This window comes from Lathyrus oleraceus, chromosome 6, assembly GCF_024323335.1.
Source record: "Lathyrus oleraceus cultivar Zhongwan6 chromosome 6, CAAS_Psat_ZW6_1.0, whole genome shotgun sequence".
Lineage (NCBI taxonomy): Eukaryota > Viridiplantae > Streptophyta > Magnoliopsida > Fabales > Fabaceae > Lathyrus > Lathyrus oleraceus.
The window spans coordinates 405127175-405150526 of record NC_066584.1 but is presented as its reverse complement, the minus strand read 5'-3'; the positions used below and the strand labels follow the sequence as shown (position 1 = coordinate 405150526).

The 23352-nt window shown below is 39.8% G+C and overlaps 1 pseudogene; it reads left to right on the top strand.

The window, feature by feature from the left end:
• Positions 1-981: 981 nt before the first annotated feature.
• On the top strand, positions 982-1081 carry LOC127099089 (uncharacterized; annotated as a pseudogene).
• Positions 1082-23352: the final 22271 nt, after the last annotated feature.

Sequence of the window (23352 nt, the reverse complement as noted above, 5' to 3'; positions counted from 1 at the left end):
TTGTAAGGTGGTGGAGGTACATAAGGTTCCTTCTTTTCTAGGGTTTCCTTATTACTCTCTTCCTTTTCCTTAGGTTCACTTTCCTCAGTAGATTTCTTAGGGTTTTGGTTTTCTATCCTTGGGTCAGACGGTCCTTCCACTTCCGTTCCACTTCTTAATATAATCGCATGAGCTTGGCTTCTCGGATTGGGTTGGGGCTGTCCAGGGAATGTACCAGTTGGTGCAGCAGTAGGTGCTTGTTGTTGAGATACTTGAGATATTTGCGTTTCCAGCATTTTGTTATGGGTAGCCAGGGCATCTACTTTGCTTGCTAGTTGTTTAAGTTGTTCGCCAGTGTGTATGTTCTGGTTTAAGAAATCTTTATTGGTTTGTTGTTGGGAAGCTATAAAATTTTCCATCATGATTTCCAGGTTGGATTTTCTAGGGGTATTATTGTTAGGATTCTGTTTCTGATATCCCGGAGGTATAGATGGGGCTTGATTTGGAGACTGTCCAGGTGCGTATAAAGCATTATTACTCTTATATAAGAAGTTTGGATGGTTCTTCCAATTTGGGTTATAGGTATTCGAATAGGGGCTTCCTTGAGCATAGTTTACTTGCTCTGCTTGGATTCCAGTCAAGAGTTGACATTCCGCAGGAGTGTGGCCTTGGATTCCACAGACCTCGCAATTCTGAGTTATAGCAACCACGGCTGCTGGAGGTGATACGTTTAAACTTTCAATTTTCTGGACCAAAGCATCCACTTTTGCATTGACGTGATCAAGGTTACTTATCTCGTACATGCCAGTTTTCGTTTGAGGTTTTTCCACATTCGTTCGTTCGGTTCCCCACTGATAGTGGTTCTGGGCCATGCTTTCGATAAGCTGGTAAGCATCAGCGTAAGGTTTGTTCATTAGTGCACCACCTGCAGCGGCGTCTATTGTTAACCTTGTATTGTATAAGAGACCATTATAAAATGTGTGAATTACTAACCAGTCTTCCAAACCATGGTGTGGGCAAAGTCTCATCATGTCTTTGTATCTTTCCCATGCTTCGAAAAGAGACTCGTTGTCTTTCTGTTTAAATCCGTTTATCTGGGCTCTTAACATAGCTGTTTTGCTTGGTGGAAAATATCGGGCAAGAAAAACTTTCTTCAACTCGTTCCATGTGGTGACTGAGTTGGAAGGAAGAGATTGAAGCCATCTTCTAGCGCTATCTCTTAATGAGAAAGGAAAAAGACGAAGTCGAATTGCCTCTGAAGTGACACCATTAGCTTTAACAGTATCAGCGTATTGGACAAATACGGATAAATGAAGGTTTGGATCTTCGGTAAGATTTCCAGAGAATTGGTTCTGTTGCACAGCCTGCAACAACGAAGGTTTAAGTTCAAAGTTGTTTGCTTCGATTGCGGGCGGAGCAATACTTGAATGCGGTTCATCTTGCGATGGAGCGGCGTAATCTCTAAGAGCACGAGCTGGTTCTGCCATCTCGGTTAAAGAAGGAAAAATGTTTTTGAAATCAGGAAGGTTTATAGGAGGGAGATTGTTTTCAGCACGATATTCCCGAATTCGTCGTAAGACTCGGAGATATAGTTCGATATCGTTGATTCGTAAATAGAGCGGTTCGCCTTGAGAGCGAGTGCGTGGCATACAAATCAACGAAAGAAAGAAAATAGAAGAAAAAGAAACCTTAGTCTCTACAGCGTAACGGAAGAGTTACGATATCGATTGAATAAAAGTCCCCGGCAACGGCGCCAAAAACTTGATCGCTCGACTGGGTGAGTCGAGAATGGGATACAAACTGCAAGTGCACAGTTCTATCGCGTAGTTTTAAAAGATATCGATCCCACAGGGACTTATGAATCGATATACCGTTATCTAAGGTTACTACGTAAATCTAAGGTGAAAATGTTTGATTGTTTGGGAAAAACTAAGGGCTAAACTAATATCTAGATTAAATATTAATAAGACGGATATCGGTATGTAGTTCGTCAAAACTAGGGAATCGAGTCTTTGTCGGTTTCTTGGTTTTAAAATGAATCGTTTCGGTTAACTTTATTGGTTAAAGGTTCTATCTCAAACTCTCGCTCTGTTGAATAAACCATGATTTTATATTAATGTTGCTGTCACTTATAATTAAGTCAAAAACCATATTTTGAAAACAATAAAGTTGCAGAAACTCTTTTTAAGAAAATACTGACCGTTTTAAACACCCTTATCTCAAACTCTCGCTCTGTTGACTTAGGTTATATAATTAAATCCAAATGCTTAACTCTCGTCCTCACATTCAATCTTTAAAAATACTTTTTGGAAAAGGTCAGAATTTAATTAACTCTAAAACTTGCTCTCGCCCTGATCTAGAATTAATGCCTAACTTACACTGTCCAGTTAAAAATCTCAAACTCTCGCTCTATTGATTTTAACTTCTTTATGTCTTTTACTTTTGTAAAAAAATCTTGTTATTAAACCTGTAAGTTGAGACCGTAAAAAGATTGATTTTGATTTTAAGTTTAGGTAGACCGACTCAGTCTTGATCCCTTATTCTGCTTACTTTACATACCGATACCTAGGCAAATTAGCCAGACATGCTAAATAAATAAGAATTTATATCATGCATAAACAGACTCATTCCAGGCAGATAATATAGATAAATAATAAAACAAAATATTAAATAATGATTAAAGAACCTGAATGCGTAATACAATGGTCTTGAACACTCCACCACAAGCCGGTAGGATTTGTTCTTGGATTCTTCAATTAAACAGTAAATTAAATCAAGGAAATAAAACTGGAATATAACGTAAGGTTAAATCCAGTATAAAGTTGCACAATAGTTTCCGGTGTAGAAACTATTATGCGAAAAATATCTAAAAGCTAAAACTGGAAAGGTAAATTTGCAAGGGAAAAAGAATGTAAAGCTTGCAAAAGAAATAAATAAAATAAACAATGCTGGAAAAGAAAAAATAAGCAAAAGGCGTGAAAAGAAAATTTGGCAGAGCTTCGGCAATGTGAGCGTGGAAAAACCGGTCCTCGTTTTAGGTTTGTGAGATGGCTATTTATAATAGTGTTGGTAACTGCATTCCGTTTCTCCCATTCTTCAACGTGGCTACATGCGCGGCGTGGATATAGGAGACCAACGTTCCTCTTCAAGTCTTTCTGAGGGCGTGACTTGCGCCAAAAAGCTAGTGGAATGGTGTGACGCTCGTCACACCATGTGTGACGCTCGTCACAGTGGTGCTTCTAGTGTGACGCTCGTCACAACCCTTGTGACGCCCGTCACAGGCACAACGTGCGCTTTCTTTGGGCTGGGCTTGGTCTTTGATATTTGTTTCCTTTTTACTCCTTTCTACACCTCCTTTTCTTCCCTTTTTCACTTTTGCTTCAAAATGGATACCTGACATAAATAGTAAGGAAATACTGCATAATATCTTATAAAATGAGATAAACTAAAGTAAATGATAATATAATCTAATTGAATTAAGTCTTAAAATGTGATATAATTTTGTGTTATCACTCATCTATATGAGTAACAGGATCATACAACAAAGTCGACAAAGAAAATCCAAACAATCGGAGTACAACAATGAATCCCATCCAACAAGCCTGGAGGTGATTCTCAACATACATATCAAAGATACAAGCTAAGACAAACGGCCTCCCGGAATGAGAGTCTTCAAGTACTGACACTGGTCTATCAACAGGTCACATTCTGAACATTCTGGCAAAAGAGTGATCTTCTCCTTCAGTTGTCGTCTAAGCTCTACCACTTCTCCTCCAAGGTGGTTCTCTGATGCCTGTCTCAAGTCTACTTCCTTCTTCAACTGGATGTCTTTATCTCTGAGTTGCTTCTCCAAGTCTCTTATCTTCTTCTGATAGCTGGCCTCAGCCCTCTGCAGCCTCAAGCACTCCCGGTGTTCTGCATCTAACATGCTCTCCATCTCCTTGTAGGATCTCTTCTTGTTTCTCAGTCTGCTAGCATCCTCTTCTCGCACTCCTCTGAGTTGATGAGCCAAATTCAACCTATCAGCTTTGGCCTTGTACAGCTCCATCTGGGTATCTTGCTCCTTCTCTCTCAAACGGCGATTCTCCATCAAGGCTTGCTTGTAGTGCTCCGCAGGCACACTCTCAGCAAGGATCAAAGGTGGTTGCTCCTGCAACGGCTCCATCCTATCGTAGGGTAACAACAAAGTTTCCACTCTCTCCTTGACCCAAACAGTGTAATCGGGCATAGCAACGGCAAACTTCTTCCCTAAGACAGATCCATCCTTCACACCAATAGACTTCCAAGCTCTCCCTATCTGCTCCAATCTATCCGGGTCACTCTGCTTCTCAAAATACACACTTTCAGCTACCTCAGCCTCAAGCGGTCTTCCCTTCATCACAAACCCCAACTGGCGAAGAGAAAGAACAGAGTTGTAATTGATGCAACCCCTAGTCCCTACGAGTGGCACATTACGGAATCCTCCACAGCTCATAATGACGTTACGCACATCCATCCGGTAAGATTGCCACCTGATATCATAGGAAGTAAGAGACATAACCCTCTGAGTCCACTTATGCGTGCTCTGAGCATCCACAAAAGGTCCACTGACTGGCAGAAGAGACAAGAACCATCTGAGCAAAAGCGGGAGACAACACCTGATAGCCCCACCCTTACCATGCCTACTGTGAATAGCATAGTAAGTGTCAGCTAATAGAGTAGGAACTGGATTTCCTCCAATGAAAATACTGACTGCAGCATAGTCAACAAAATTAGGCATACTCGGAAACAAGACGATCCCATAGATCATGACGGCCAACTGAGCATGAAAGGCTTCCCAACTTCCCTTCTTAGCTTCTTCTCTAGCTACCCTCAACAGAAACTTCAAAGGCAATCCTACAACATCCCCACTGGACTTCCAACTATCACTGACTTCCTTGATACCCAAATGGAGAGCTCTGGCAACAACTCTGAAATCAACCTCCTTGGGCACATCCAAGAAAGGAACCTGATACCGGACCGGGACACTCAGCAGAATGGAGTACTCCTCAAGAGTAGGCGCCAACTGATAATCTTGAAAGGTGAAACAATGAAGCTCTGGGTCGTAGAACTGTAGAAGAGTCTGCAACGGCACCGGATCGACTACCATCTTCAACAGCGTCAGAATATCTCCATACTGGTCAACAAACCCCTTCTGGTCACCACTGGTCATAAGGTTGCTCAACTCAATCAGAGACGTCAAAGGTTCACGGTGAAAGCTGTAGGAACAAGTCTTCCGCTTCAACTCTGGGACTGTTGCCATCTCTATCAGTGAACAAGCTCTGGAATGTACCTGAGAAATGATATGCATGCAGGGATTAGTTTTTTTTCTTTCCTTTTCTCTTTTTTTTTGTATCTTTTTTTTATTGCGTTTCTTTTGAAAAATAAATATGCTATGATGCAAATGATGCAGACTGGACTGGTTGGCTGTGTTTCTCGGAACACAGGATCAAAGCTTCGGCTTGAACTCGGAACCACAAATTCATCTGAAACCCAAAGTCATCTGAGACCCCAAACTTCTGAACCAACAGTCACCAACAGGATCACAAGTCACCAACAAGTACCTGTACCTGTAATAATGATCATCCCCTCCCCACTCACGGGTGTCATCTAGGCCAGGGTAAGGTCGAGAGAAACGCAACATAAATAACCTTTCGCAAAACATCATCATATACACACCCGAAGTATGTAACGATAATATCCCACCAGGGTCTGAACTGCTCGTGATATCAATGTTCCGCTAAGTGGCGCAATACCACCCGCTTCCCATGAATCACTCTATTCCTAAGTATCCTAGATTTCATTCATGGCCTGGGTATTGGGCCTTTTACCTCATGTAACTCCCATCCCAACAGAGAGAAACAGACAACCAGCCAGGTGAACAGATGAATATGAATGCAAACATTAATGCAAACATAAATGCAAACAATAAATGCACATATATACAAATGAATGCAATAAATAACAGCAAAAGCAACCAAAACCCTAACCTAGGGAGCGCTAGGAGAGACTCGCTTAGGGAAGATGGACCAGCATAGGTCAACTTCTCTTAGTCCCCAGCAGAGTCGCCAGCTGTCGCATCACGCGAAAAACCGGCGGGAAAACAAGAACAACAGAGCCGCCACCGTGCGTTATTTATCCCAAAAGAGGGAAAGGAAACGCTCAGCGTAAACCTGGAAAAAAGCATGGTCTCGCGACCAAAGAGAATGGGTTCGGGAGTCGGTTATGCGAAGGGAAGGTATTAGCACCCCTACGCATCCGTCGTACTCGACGGGATCCACGCACAATAGGAAGGAAAATGGTTGCTAAACACTGCTCAAACACACACACACTGGCTGAAAGAGACAAAAGAAAACAAACAAGACTGACTCGGCAGAATATCGCATCCTGGGCCTACTTAGTCTATCAGGCATAGACATCAGAGTCGAAGTAGTTCGGACTGGGGAAACGACACATGCTCGCTAGGATATCGCATCCTATGCATACGTATCTCCTTGGACGAAGGAGAATCAGAGCATTCGTAGCTCGGCTGACACGCACACAAACAAAACTAGGCAAAGGCAAACGTGGAGCCTGAATGCCAATCACTGGACTTACATCAGCATCCGAACCTAAACACACGCACACTGGAACCCAAATGCCACTCGATGGACTTACATCAGCTTCCAAGCACACAACGAGACAAAACAAAGACACAGGCGCCCGGAGAGATCAGCTCAATCTCCTGCCTACATACTTCATCTGGTATGAAGATCAGGGCGATGTAGTTCCCCTACAGAGGGATAAAGGACTAGCCTAACCAGATAACAGAGGGAGACACAACTAGGGAGACTACGACTCGAGCCTAGATGTTATCATGCAAATCAACCCTAAGTTAAGGTTTCTAGCTAACTGGCACAGGGAGCCAGCCTATCCTAATCATGACTTGCACAGGAAGCAAGCCACACACACACTTAACTTGCACAGGAAGCAAGCCAAGCAAAACCTAACTTGCACAGGAAGCAAGCTAAAGCAAACACACAAGCACAAGTAGCACACACTATATGCACACAAGAGGCTCAAACAAGGGTTAGGTTTTAGTCGGGGGGTCACATCAACCTCAACAAACAAACCTCTGGAACTGGGTGAATGTGCTCTTAACCTTGACATTGAGAGCCAAGGTGAAGCAGATGAAAGGAGATGAGGGTGTGCCTCATTGCTCTTATCCCTGGCCAGGGAGAGCATTTGACAAGAATGTGTGGGTTCAGAAGGTGGGAACCCTTCTACACATTTGATAATGACTCAACTGTGCAATTGCATAAGATCTTGGGTTTTTATCTGTAATGCATCAACACAGTGGTGCGAGCAAAACAGAAGACACACTGAATAGCAGGGGATAGGTTGCTTACCCCTTGGTTCTGCCAATTGCCTCTTCACTTAGGAGGTCTTTGACTCTGTACAAGGACAAATGTAAACATTCACAAACATTGCCTCTTAAGGAGGACTTCAGACAGTTGCCTGGCCAAGTAACAGGCCAGGTCTTCTAGACTACATGAAGATTAGAAATATACCTCAATGCAAATTGCTTATACAAGCAAAGCAAAGCAAAAGTTCACAAGGAACTGAGCAACTAAAAGCACCTGAAATAGTCAAGCAGATGTTAGTATGCAACTCAAATCAAAGCAAAAGGAAACAGACATTAACAGTTAATCAGAAGCAAATGGATGTGCAAGGCATAAGGCTTAAGGCATGTGAGCCAAGCCACCTACAAAACAAACAAGTTAGAAAATGATATTTAAGCAAGCTCAATCAAAAAGAAATGGTCTCATTGGTCATTTGTTGGTCAACCTGAAAACATGAGCTCAAAAGTGAGTAACAGGACCACTAGGGCAAGCCTAGGGTCAAAAGAGAATGAAAAAGTCAAAACAGCAAAGGGCAAGCATCCAAAATCATGTTCAAACAATTAAGAAACACAACCAATTGGGTTCACATTCATATCAATCACTATCATCATTTCATGAACAAATTAGGTCAAGGTATAGCAAACAGAAGCTCATAGAAGTCAACAGCAAGACTTAACTCAAAAGCAATCTCAAACATTTCCAAAAAATCACCAAATAAATCATGATCAATCACAACCCACAGCATGGTAAGCATGTCAAATTTCATCTCATTTGGACAAGTGGAAGGCAGTCAATGAAAATCAGAAAGGCAAGGCAATTTTGAACCTGCTCAAAGAAGTCAACCAATCATGCATCAACTTGAAAAATTCATAAATCAGAGATGGCATATGATAAATGAATGGGACTAAAACCATGGCAAAGATGAGGATGTCTAGTTATCTCATGTAAAATTTCATGTCCATCTAATAAAGTATGAGAATTTCACAAATGAAATGGGAACAAGTGTCACAAAAAGTCAACATAAGACCAAACAGGGGACAAAAATCTCAAACAATTAGGAAATGACATAATTCAATCCAAGAAAATTCACACATAAACTAGACATATGAGAGAAGGTTCATGCAAAATTTCACATCAATCGAAGGTCAGGAAACATGTCATCAAAAATCAGGAAGTTGAACATCCATGGTGTGACACAAGTTGTCACACCCTACTTCAAAAAATCACAACTCTCAAACCACATAAGATAAAATCATGATCTTTACATCAAAATAAACATGGATGAGTGTAGATTAAGCATAAAAAATTTCAGATCACATGGACAAAACATCACAATTTCACACTAGATTTGGCAAGATGTACAATATTTGGTCACATGTTACAAACCCTAGTGCCATTTAAAATTCACTGATCAAAAAAATCTGGAAAAATAATGATAAAAAACTAGGGATCATGATGAAGATGATGCAAAAATTCCCATGAAATTTGGAATTAAAATGAATGAAATATGAATTTTGCAAGATTGATGATCAAAGTGAAATAATTATTGAAATGAAAATGAATTAAATTGGAATATTAATGAACCGGATGGCAATTTTGTAATTTTGGGAACCACTTAATCAAACGATGTCGTATTGGCCACGGGAATAAAATGTTTTCATTGGTTCAGGCTGGAACAAGGGCCATGCATACGTGAATAATGAGCTCTGGGCCAGGCAATGAAGAAACCCTAGGGTTTTCTGGGAACAGGATGAAGTTCATCATCCCCAAATCGTGTTTCTCAAAGATTTTTCCAGAAAATGAAATTGAATACACAAAAACATTCAGCATGGCAAGGCAAACAAGGATCCATCATCAATTTTCATTAACACACAACAATAAGCACGAATCAAACCAAAGAAATTCAACATCAAAACTTTGCTCAAGAACAAACATTCCCAGAAATGATCAATGAGTACACCAATGGAACCGTCAGACCATACACATGACAAATCCAAGCACCATTTTCATGGAAACAAACTATTGAGAGAGAATCGAACAAAAAAGCATATGAACATCAACTTTCATTTCCAGATTTCTTGCTAATTACTTAACCAATTTACATGATACAAAGCTCATAATGATCAGGGTACTAAGACCTACACTAAGCATGGCAAAGTTTGGAAAAACAAATGAATTGAAAACTGACCACTGTTGAAGAGCAGATGAAGATTCAGATGCTATTTGCTTGCCAATGCTTGAAACAGGTGAGGATTATGCTTCCACAAGTTGAATGGTGAAGTAATTGTGGTTCAATGAAGCTTGGAAGTAACTCAAATCAGATCTGCCATGGGAATTGCTTTGGAATAACAGTTGGATAAAAGCTCCTTCCAGCTGGAGAAGGATGGTTGCAAAGTGTTCACAAGGTTGCTTGAATGATGGAAAAACCCTAGCTAGGTCGTGCTCTTTGAAGGTTTTGGAAGAATTTTAGAAAATGGCCAAAAATGAATTTTAGAGAGAGTGAGATTTTCTGCTGGTTAGATGGCTGCAACTAGGGTTTCATTCAGCAGAAAAAAATGATGTACATCTGCTGTTTTTGTGGTACTGAATCCAAGTCCATGAAAATGTGGGATAGAGTTGGTGAAAAAGTGTACTTTTGTCCAATTTTCAAGCAACTTGGGAATGGCTGTGTGTACTGCACGAAAATGGCTTTGTAACATGACCAAAATATGATTTCTGAACATATTTGATTGGTAGAATTGATTAGAAATGGTTAATTTTGAAACTCACTTTTGTACCACACTTGAAATCAATTCATGCAAGTCCAAAAATGCCATTTTGATTGGTGAAGTTTTGGTGAATGATGGTTACATTTTTGGAAAGAGGGGATCAAATGTGACTTGTAGGAAAAAACCCCACCCAAATTGGCCAAATGGTTTGAGAGATATGGCCTTTTGAAGTTCAAGAATTTCTGAAAATGATTTGATCATAACTTGCCAACCATACATGGGAATTGAGTGTTCTTGGACTTTTTGGAAATGGGAGAACAAGATCTTCAACTTTCATGTTGGGCAAAAATTCATTTGAAGCTTGTATCATGATATAAGTTTGAGGATCAAGACTTTCCATTTTGGGCAGGTTTCAGTTACAGGTCCAGTTTCCATTTTTGGAAATTTCTGATCTGGCTTCAAATTCTTCCATGATGGTGTTTGACATGATATATGAGAACTATATGGACATGAATAAGCTCTCTCAAACCAAATCCCATCATCAAAACCATAAAATCAATCATAGTTGACCAAGTTTGACTTTTTAGGGTTTCTGACTGACTGTGCATTGAATGATGACTTCTGAACATCCAATCCTTGACCAAAACACTTCAAATGGACCCCCGAGTCATGTGAACATGTTGGACCAACCCTAGGGCCTTGGCTCCTTGAGAATTGTGCTTGCTTGCTTGACTGACTGATCTCCTGACCAGTTTGACCTAATTTCTTGATTGGCTTGCACTTGAGGCAAATGGGACAATGCAATGCTATGCAGTGGACCATGTTATGCTATGACCTAATATGAGAATGTATGTACAATGATAGGTGCAAATTTGAGGTGCTACAGTAGGCACAAGCTTATAATCAGGGAAAGTGAAGCAACGGTAGAGAGGGTCATAAAACTGAACCAACACACTCAAGAGTCCTTCAACCACATCAACAGATAACACATATAGAAGCTTCCCATGATGTTGTTTGAAGTCCAAGGGATATAATACAAAGGATGATAGCTTTCTTAGATCTTTCAAGTCGGGGCATCTGAAACTTTACTTCTTAGTGTCCCTTCGTTCACAATCCATGGTCTGAAAATATTTGCAAATAAAACCTTAGTTCCTTGAAGTTATTTTTTTTCGTGTGATGAATGTCATGATGTGCATGAATGCATGAATACAACAATCACAAATAAGGGATCACACACAAGGCAAACAAACAAAGGTCAAGGGATGAATCAAGTCATTTTTAATATCAATCATCCATTTTGGTGGATTATGGTTTTCACCTTATCAACACCCAAGTTCCATTGATATTGACGAGACTTGATTGGATCAACCAAGAATCAAGGGTTTGTTGTGAGCTGTAACACCCTTCTAAAATACCCCAAATTTAATTAGAACAACAACATATAAATCAGAGTAGATATGCAATTTCAGGGTGTCACACTTGACACTTCACACCATTCACCAAAATATCTTGTCATGCTCATTTATTAATCAAAATAAGATATTGCACAATTCGCAGCGGATATAAATCTAACAACATGCAAATTCATGTAACACATTACATGTAAAATTGTCCAACAACAAGATGAAAACAAGTAAAACATCCCATCCCGATGTTACATATACCAGAGCATGACCCACTAAGGAACTACACTAGACTCCAAGCACTAGCTTCTACTCAATCACTGCTCGTTACCTGAAACATAGTTGTAAGGGTGAGTTCCTCAATCGATATAATAAGCATTATAAAATATCATGTAATGCTAAGTAAATTAACACATTTCATCACCCTAATCAGATCACACATTCAGCAACGGCAACATCAACTCAAAATCATAATCATACTCAACCCAACACAAAACACACGTATAATATTGGAATACGTCCATTCATATTATACGCCATACATACATTATGCAATGAGACTCCATGCATGCGGTACCGACTATTCGTGAACACATAGTTCAACCTCACCGATCAAACCCAGATACGGCTACCAAGCTCACTAGTCCCACTCATTTGAGACCTAGTGGCTCACTCACTAATTCCTCACCATGGGAATTAGCTACCACCATAAAGGCCATGCTATGCACGCTAATTCACCTAGCATGCAAACATCAACAACAATCCACAACAACTCACTCACTAATTCCTCACCATGGGAATTAGCTACCACCATAAAGGCCATGCTATACACGCTAAATCACCTAGCATGCAAACATCAACACAATCCAAGATAGACATATGCTCACACTCTAAGCCATAGACAGTCCATTCACAATTGCATACATAACAGATACATTCACAACATCATGCATACCATCATACATCATCAGCATGTTTATCACAAAATTATATCATATCATGCCAAATAATAAATCACAGTATTAGCACACTCTACTAATACCTATGCTGCTCAAAACAACGGGAAATGATCCCTACTATATCATACATCAGCTAAATTGCATCACTCAGCTGAAACGACCAAAAACTGCACAACAACAGCTCAGAAAAATCCAACTTCTGCCCATACGCGTATGCCTCATGCCCATACGCGTATGGCCCATTTCCTAGCCAAGCCCATACGCGTATTACCTGTCTCATACGCGTATGCTACGCGTACCACTTCTCCCATACGCGTACCAACAGAAACGAAACTACGTTTAAAACATCATCTTCTTCCTCCATACGCGTATGGCCTTACCCCATACGCGTACCACTCACAGGCTACGCGTATGGCGCGTATCAGCGCCAGATCCCTTCCCTCCAGGCCATCTCATACGCGTATTGCCTAGTGCCATACGCGTATGACCAGAAACCACAATTCCAGATCTGCTATGGGTTTTCTCTGCTACGAGATTTCTCAGATCCAACCTTCCACAGTCCAATTTTTACACAACATCGTTCATATTATCTAACACAGATCATATCCATTCAATTTCACAAATTTCTAACCTTATTACATCTAATTCCTACGAATTTTCTTCAATTATACTCATATCTCATTCATCCAAAAGTTCATGAATTTCAGCATTCATCATTCTAATTAGAGTCGATTCAATGGTTTATCACTACCCAGTACATGTTAACCCATAATACCCATTAAACGACGATAAACCCCCCTTACCTGAGTTAATCCGGCAAATCCTTTAGCTTCAAGCTTTTCCTTTCTTCAACCCTTGTTCTCTTGCTCTTCCTCTTTGCCCTTTTCCACTTTTCAGTCGCTTCTCCCTTTTCACGTGAAAACCCTTTTTACCAAAAAATGGGACTTTTTACTGATTCCAACTTTATATTCCAATAATAATAATTCCAATAATAATCCAATTATTTAATTAAATTAATAAATATACTATTAACTTAAATTAAATAATTATCATATTTTTATCGGGTGTTACAACTCTCCCCCACTAAAAGAGTTTTCGTCCTCGAAAACATACCTCAAGCGAATAACTCTGGATAAGACTCATTCATCTGACTCTCAAGTTCCCAAGTCACATTGCCACCTGCTGGTCCTCCCCAAGCTACCTTTACCAAAGCAATCTCTTTACCCCGCAACTGCTTCAACTCTCGATCCTCGATCCTCATAGGTGATGTTTCAACAGTCAGGTTATCTCTCACCTGTACATCATCTACTTGGACCACATGCGACGGATCAGGAATGTACCTCCTCAACTGAGACACATGAAAAACCTCATGCAAATTCGCAAGTGACGGCGGTAAAGCGATACGATAGGCTACCTCCCCTATCCTCTCCAAAATCTGATAAGGACCAATAAATCGAGGTGTCAACTTCTTCGACTTCAAAGCTCGACCAACCCCAATTATCGAAGTAACACGAAGAAACACATGATCTCCCTCTTGAAACTCAAGTGACTTCCTCCTCTTATCGTGATAACTCTTCTGACGACTCTGCGCAATCCTCATCTTCTCCTGAATCATCTTAATCTTTTCCGTAGTTTGTTGAACAATCTCCGGTCCAACCACAGCACTCTCACCGGACTCATACCAACATAAAGGTGTCCGACATCTCCTACCATACAAAGCTTCAAACGGTGCCATACCAATGCTCGAATGAAAACTATTGTTGTAGGTAAACTCAATCAAAGGTAAATAACAATCCCAAGCACCTCCCTTTTCCAAAACACAAGCCCTCAAAAGATCCTCCAGTGACTGAATCGTCCTCTCAGTCTGACCATCAGTCTGCGGATGATATGCAGAACTCAATCTCAGCTTAGTTCCCAAAGCCCTCTGCAAACCTTCCCAGAACTTCGATGTAAATCTAGGATCTCTGTCCGAAACAATACTCGACGGAATACCATGCAAACTTACAATTTTCTCAATATACAACTCAGCTAATCTCTCTAACGGATAATCCATTCTGATCGGAATGAAATGAGCCGATTTTGTCAATCTGTCAACAATCACCCAAATAGCTTCAAAATTCTTAACTGTCCTCGGTAAACCAGAAACAAAATCCATACTGATACTATCCCACTTCCACTCTGGAATAGCCAACGGTTGCATTAGCCCAGACGGCTTCTGATGCTCAATCTTTGACTTCTGACAAGTCAAACAAGAATAAACAAAACTCGCAATTTCTCTTTTCATTCCCGACCACCAAAACAACTTTTTCAAATCATGATACATCTTCGTAGCCCCAGGATGAATACTCAGGCCACTACGATGTCCTTCCTCAAGAATACTCTTCTTAAGTTCGGTAACATCCGGAATACACACCCGATTACCAAATTTCAAAACACCATTCTCATCAACTCTGAATTCACCACCTTGACCTTGATTCACTAGAGTCAACTTATCAACCAAAAGCACATCGGATTTCTGACCCTCTCTAATCTCATCCAGAATACCACTCGTTAACTTCAACATTCCCATTTTAACACTATTGTGAGTACTCTCACACCCCAAACTCAAGTCTCTAAACTGCTCAATTAAATCCAATTCCTTAACCATTAACATAGACATATGCAATGATTTCCGACTCAATGCATCAGCCACTACGTTTGCTTTACCCGGATGGTAATTCAAACCAAAGTCATAATCCTTCAGAAACTCTAACCATCTCCTCTGTCTCATATTTAGCTCTTTCTGATCAAACAAATACTTTAAACTTTTATGGTCACTGAAAACCTCAAATCTTGACCTGTACAAGTAATGCCTCCATAACTTCAGAACAAATACCACAGCTGCCAACTCTAAATCGTGTGTCGGATAGTTCCTCTCATGAACCTTCAGTTGTCTCGAAGCATAAGCTACAACCTGCTTATTCTGCATCAAAACACCACCCAAACCCAACAATGAAGCATCACAGTAAACCTCAAATGGTTCCGATGGACTTGGTAATATCAGAATAGGAGCAGTAGTTAACCTTCTCTTTAACTCTTGGAAACCTTCTTCACATTTTGAGTCCCAAACAAACGCTTGCCCCTTTCTAGTCAACATTGTCAACGGTAACGCCAACTTAGAAAATCCCTCAATGAATTTCCTATAATAACCTGCAAGTCCAAGAAAACTCCTTATCTCAGAAACTGACTTCGGAGCTTCCCACTTAGATACCGCTTCTATCTTAGAAGGATCAACAGCAACACCACCTCTTGAAACCACATGACCAAGAAAACTAACCTCTTCTAACCAAAATTCACACTTGGACAGTTTAGCAAATAACTTCTTTTCTCGTAGAACTCCTAAAACCACTCTCAAATGTTCAGCATGCTCTTCTTCAGATTTCGAATACACCAAAATATCGTCAATAAACACCACAACAAACTTGTCTAGGTACGGATGGAAAATCCTATTCATATACTCCATAAATACCCCAGGCGCATTAGTCACACCAAAAGGCATTACAAAATACTCATAATGTCCATACCTTGTTCTGAAAGCAGTCTTCTGAATATCCTCAGTTTTCACACGTATCTGATGATACCCCGATCTCAAATCTATTTTGCTGAACACACTCGCACCAACCAACTGATCCATCAAATCATCAATCCTCGGCAAAGGATACCGATTCTTGATCGTCACTTTATTCAGTTGCCTGTAGTCCACACACAACCTCATAGTACCTTCTTTCTTCTTAACCAATAACACTGGTGCACCCCACGGTGACACACTCGGACGAATAAATTTCTTATCCAACAGATCTTCCAGCTGACTCTTCAATTCAGTTAACTCAACAGCAGACATACGGTACGGAGCCATCGATATCGGCCTAGTACCAGGTACCAAATCAATCGAGAACTCAACTTCACGCTCTGGCGGTAATTCATTCACTTCTTCAGGAAACACATCAGGAAAATCACACACCACGGCTAGATCGCAGATCACCAGTTTATCTTTAGCCTCCAAAGTCGCTAACAGCATAAACAACTTTGCCCCATCTGCTACTACCTCATTCACCTGCCTTGCTGATAGAAACAAACTCTTTCCTTCCTCAATCTTAGGAAAGATCACAGTCTTATCAAAACAGTTGATATAAACTCGGTTAAACACCAACCAGTTCATCCCCAGGATAACATCAATCTGCACTAGTGGAAGACACACGAGTTCCATCCCAAAGTCTCTACCAAAAATACTCAAAGGACAATTTAAACAAACTGAAGTAGTAGTCACTGAACCCTTCGCAGGAGTATCAATCACCATAATCCCATGCATCTCAGATATCTCTAATTTAAGTTTCACAGCACAATCCAAAGATATAAAGGAATGAGTCGCACCTGTGTCAATAATAGCTACAAGAGGAAAGCCATTAATATAACACGTACCTCGGATCAAACGATCATCTGCAGAAGTCTCAGAACCCGATAAAACAAAGACCTTGCCTCCCGACTGGTTCTCCTTCTTCGGCTTAGGACACTGTGGACTGATATGACCCACCTCTCCACAGTTGAAACAAGTCATAGTCTTCAACCGGCACTCTGCAGCCAAGTGACCACCTTTGCCACACTTGAAACACTTCTTCTCAGTACTGGTACACTCATGGATACGATGTCCAGCCTGACCACATCTGTAACACTTAGCAGGGGCACTGGAGTCTCCCCCACTAGGTCTCTTCATCCCACTCTGTCTCTGGAAACCCTTGCAAGCTGCATACGGTTTCCCACGATCATTCTGATTCTTGCCTTTCCTATCAACCCTCTGCTGATAGCTCTCCGCTCTGGCCTTGGTATCCTGTTCATAAATCCTGCAACAGTCAACCAAGTCAGAAAACACTCTAATCCGCTGATACCCAATAGCCTGCTTGATCTCGGGACGTAACCCGTTCTCAAACTTCACACATTTCAAAAATTCCCCAGTAGCCTCATCATAGGGAGTGTAATACTTCGACAGCTCTGTGAACTTAGCAGCATACTCAGTAACAAACCGGTTGCCCTGCTTCAATTCTAAGAACTCTATCTCTTTCTTTCCTCTGACATCCTCTGGAAAGTACTTCCTCAGAAATCTCTCTCTGAACACCGCCCAAGTGATCTCAGCATTCCCAGCAGCTTCCAACTCAGTGCGGGTAGCAACCCACCAATCATCTGCTTCCTCTGACAGCATATGTGTACCGAACCTGACCTTCTGGTTATCGGCACACTCAGTCACTCGGAAGATCCTCTCGATCTCCTTCAACCACTTCTGAGCACCATCTGGATCGTATGCTCCCTTGAACATTGGAGGATTGTTCTTTTGGAACTCACTCAGTTGACGAGCAGCTCCCAATCCCACAACATTCGGATTCCCTCCAAGCACTCCAGCTAGCATACCCAGAGCCTCAGCAATTGCAGCATCGTCTCTACCTCTTCCAGCCATCTCTATTCTGAAAACCCAACAAGCTAAAACAATAAGTACGGATAGGGTTACACAACACCTATCACATACAGGGAAACAGAATAATTACGACTCGACTCGACCGACTATGCTCTGATACCACTAATGTAACACCCTTCTAAAATACCCCAAATTTAATTAGAACAACAACATATAAATCAGAGTAGATATGCAATTTCAGGGTGTCACACTTGACACTTCACACCATTCACCAAAATATCTTGTCATGCTCATTTATTAATCAAAATAAGATATTGCACAATTCGCAGCGGATATAAATCTAACAACATGCAAATTCATGTAACACATTACATGTAAAATTGTCCAACAACAAGATGAAAACAAGTAAAACATCCCATCCCGATGTTACATATACCAGAGCATGATCCACTAAGGAACTACACTAGACTCCAAGCACTAGCTTCTACTCAATCACTGCTCGTTACCTGAAACATAGTTGTAAGGGTGAGTTCCTCAATCGATATAATAAGCATTATAAAATATCATGTAATGCTAAGTAAATTAACACATTTCATCACCCTAATCAGATCACACATTCAGCAACGGCAACATCAACTCAAAATCATAATCATACTCAACCCAACACAAAACACACGTATAATATTGGAATACGTCCATTCATATTATACGCCATACATACATTATGCAATGAGACTCCATGCATGCGGTACCGACTATTCGTGAACACATAGTTCAACCTCACCGATCAAACCCAGATACGGCTACCAAGCTCACTAGTCCCACTCATTTGAGACCTAGTGACTCACTCACTAATTCCTCACCATGGGAATTAGCTACCACCATAAAGGCCATGCTATGCACGCTAATTCACCTAGCATGCAAACATCAACAACAATCCACAACAACTCACTCACTAATTCCTCACCATGGGAATTAGCTACCACCATAAAGGCCATGCTATACACGCTAAATCACCTAGCATGCAAACATCAACACAATCCAAGATAGACATATGCTCACACTCTAAGCCATAGACAGTCCATTCACAATTGCATACATAACAGATACATTCACAACATCATGCATACCATCATACATCATCAGCATGTTTATCACAGAATCATATCATATCATGCCAAATAATAAATCACAGTATTAACACACTCTACTAATACCTATGCTGCTCAAAACAACGGGAAATGATCCCTACTATATCATACATCAGCTAAATTGCATCACTCAGCTGAAACGACCAAAAACTGCACAATAACAGCTCAGAAAAATCCAACTTCTGCCCATACGCGTATGCCTCATGCCCATACGCGTATGGCCCATTTCCTAGCCAAGCCCATACGCGTATTACCTGTCTCATACGCGTATGCTACGCGTACCACTTCTCCCATACGCGTACCAACAGAAACGAAACTACGTTTAAAACATCATCTTCTTCCTCCATACGCGTATGGCCTTACCCCATACGCGTACCACTCACAGGCTACGCGTAATACACGCGTATGGTGCGTATCAGCGCCAGATCCCTTCCCTCCAGGCCATCTCATACGCGTATTGCCTAGTGCCATACGCGTATGACCAGAAACCACAATTCCAGATCTGCTATGGGTTTTCTCTGCTACGAGATTTCTCAGATCCAACCTTCCACAGTCCAATTTTTACACAACATCGTTCATATTATCTAACACAGATCATATCCATTCAATTTCACAAATTTCTAACCTTATTACATCTAATTCCTACGAATTTTCTTCAATTATACTCATATCTCATTCATCCAAAAGTTCACGAATTTCAGCATTCATCATTCTAATTAGAGTCGATTCAATGGTTTATCACTACCCAGTACATGTTAACCCATAATACCCATTAAACGACGATAAACCCCCCTTACCTGAGTTAATCCGGCAAATCCTTTAGCTTCAAGCTTTTCCTTTCTTCAACCCTTGTTCTCTTGCTCTTCCTCTTTGCCCTTTTCCACTTTTCAGTCGCTTCTCCCTTTTCACGTGAAAACCCTTTTTACCAAAAAATGGGACTTTTTACTGATTCCAACTTTATATTCCAATAATAATCCAATTATTTAATTAAATTAATAAATATACTATTAACTTAAATTAAATAATTATCATATTTTTATCGGGTGTTACATGAGCCACGAGCATGAAGTCAGGTTAAGAACCACCCCAAAGGAGTGTACTAAGGATAAAAACCTGTAGATCATGTTCTAAAAAGTTCCCAGAGTCTTAATTCCATCTATCGAATATTACAGGTTAGGATGACTGACTCATCAACCCATAATATTCTCAAGAGAAATTCGTCTGAGTGTAGTATCGCGTAACAACTGTTATCAAGTCTACACCTGAACAGTCTCCGCACTACGTCCTAAATAGGCCAAGATGGGTTAAATATGCTACGGTCTTCAGCTTCTCGGACCCCAAATCAGAGAAAGTAACGCCTAACCGCAAATAAATTGTGTGACATCAATAACTCCAAAAGGATCTCCACTGAGTAGATGGGTCTCAAGCTAACTTGTTAAGGACTACTCCACACAAGTCGAACATGATTATACCATCCTCCTATCTTAATTGCACTCAAGTTCGGGTTAGAACTTATCTCATCACTCAGAGATCACCAAGCACAACAAGCAGATTATATCATACAAACAAATATACATACATCAAATATACAATTATATACACACAAAAAAGTAGGCTAAAGCCACTGGAGACTACTCCCCAACAGAGTCGCCACTTAATTCCTGTAGTGGTAAATTCATTACCATTAAGCTATGGATAAACTTAACGTCAATAAAACCAGAGTCGCCACCGCGCTTTTATTGTTTCCAAGGGAAAAGGGAAAAGTACGAACAAAATCCAAAGATAAGAAATTTTCAAATCAAAACTAATAAAATGCCAGAGATTACAGGTAAGGGGGTTGGTTACACAGAGGGAAGGTGTTAGCACCCAAAGTGTCCTAGGTACTCCTAGGGAGCCCTTTTTTGTGTGTACATGTGTTTTGGTATAAGAAGATGTTTGAAATAAATAGAGTGTGGGGATGAGAAAAGAATCCATTAATTATATTTTTGTGTTTGACAAGACCTTTGGACTTGTGCCTACGTACCAACATAAAATGAGGGATCAAAACCTCGTAGTTCGTGGTAACAATTTCATAGTGAATGAGTTGTTTTTAACAAAAGTTTAAGTTTAACAAAGGCACAAAAGGCCTAAAAAGGTTTGAATGAGTGTTAGTTCTTTTTGTCTTTTTAAATTTTAAATCAAATATAGTTAAGTTCATTTACAAATTGGATTAAGAAAAGAGTTTGAAAATACAATGGCATAAGGCCAAAGTTTCTAATTTGCAATAAAGTCTAAGTTTAGAAAACACAAGCAAAGAAGATTTTAAAAAGAGGGAGAGATTTGAAATTAAAGAATATGGGAGGATATGAAGAAACTAATCCTAAGCAAAAAAATAAAAGTTAAGAGTTAAAAAGATCTGACCAATGGGATGCAATCCAATAGACAAGAATGTCATATAGAAACTCAATTTCCCTTGGACTTTAGAATCAAGCAATATCAATATACACAATAGCAAGGTGAAGAACAAGGCATCAAATAAAGATAGCCACATCCAAGCTTAGCAACTCCATGATCTTCTTCATAATCTCCCATGTACCAGATGACATACTCCTTGAATGGCTCAGAGATAGGCATTAGACACAGGTTCAAAATAACAACTTCATCAAGACCATGTAGCAGATGAACTCAAATGGGATCTCAATATTTGCATCAGATGAATGTTCAATTCCCAATGTCTGGCTTCAGAAAAATTGGCATTGGCCAAGTCCTTTTGCATAGGGAGTGTTGCCTAATCCTAAGTCCAATGTCTCAGATCAAATCCAACAGTCCACGCAAATCTTTTTTAGGATTTTTGTTGTTATTATGTACATTAAGGTCAAAAGACCATAAACACAAACAAGTATATACAATCACAATATAATCACAAGGTATGGCTCAAGTGAGTAAAGTGAAAAATGGCATTAAAGTAAACAAGTTAAATGGTATGAATAATGGCAAATGAATAAAGACTTGAATTTAAAGGGCAAAAGATAAATGACTTGAAATTAAAAGTTAGTCAAATGTTAGTTGATTAGAAGTTAGTATTGCTTTTGCTTTTCAATTGTTTAAGTCATTCTTTGGAGAACACTTAACCCTCTATTCACAAGCATAAATCCTTGAACCAAGACATCTTCCAAAGGAAGAAAAAAAGGCCAAGTTTCCACACATTACCGTGAAAGGGGGGAGACTTACAATCTCAATTACTAGAATGATATGCCTTTTGGGTCAAAATTTAGCGATATGTTAAACAATCGTAATTGTACTTATGTAGAAGTCACAACTATTTGAGGACGGGCAATAGAAATTTTAGTGTTAATGCATGTTAGAGATATGGTATTATGAACCATACTCCTAAAACATACCATACTTAAAAGAAAATGGAAAAATGGTGGACCTAATCTCATCCATACTTATGTTAATTTTGCAATCAACTAGCCTTAGGATATAGAGATATCATAGGTCAATGAAATGGATAGGGATAGAATGGGATTAAGATGAAGAGGGAGGGGAAATGAAATCAACACAAATTGGTCATGGGAGGACTTTTACCAAATTAAAACCATTCATTCATTTTGGGAGATGAAATATACATTTCATCAATCCCCTAAATCCAATGATTTTAATCCAACAAAATCAAATCAACCTTGACCAAGGCCCAACAACAAAAGTCAAACTCAGCAAGTCAATAAAAATAGCTCAACACAATTTATTTGCAATTAAACAATTAAAAAATCAGTTAAAAAGTGCATTAAATTAAAATATGATTGGTAAAAATCCTAAAACCTCTTCAAAACATCAAATAAATGGCCAAGAGATTTATCGTAGGTCAAACAAGGTCAAAGGACCTTGGAGAAAAAAATTCATTATTTTTGGAAACTTAAAACTATTTTTAAACACTTAAAAATATGCACGAAAACAATTAAATCATGAAAAATATTAATATTGATCCAAAAAATAATTTTAATTCAGAAAATGGAAGAGAAAAATATTTGAAATTTTTTGGTGAATGTCCCATATTTTTTGGAAAAATATTAAAATTAATATGAATTAATGAAAACAAGTCAATTAAAATGAAAATCAGAAAATGCAAAAATACGTGGACCACTTGATCTCCCTCATTATTGAGGTGGCAGATCAAGTCGATCAGAGTGCGTGTTCCATGATGTTCCCTAGTCAATGTGCCACACGCGTGGTAATCAGTTTGGACACTCAAGACTAAAATAAAATAAAAGGATCATATGGTCTGGAGACATGCCAACGCATCGTCGGAGCTAGAGTTCCGGTCTTCTTC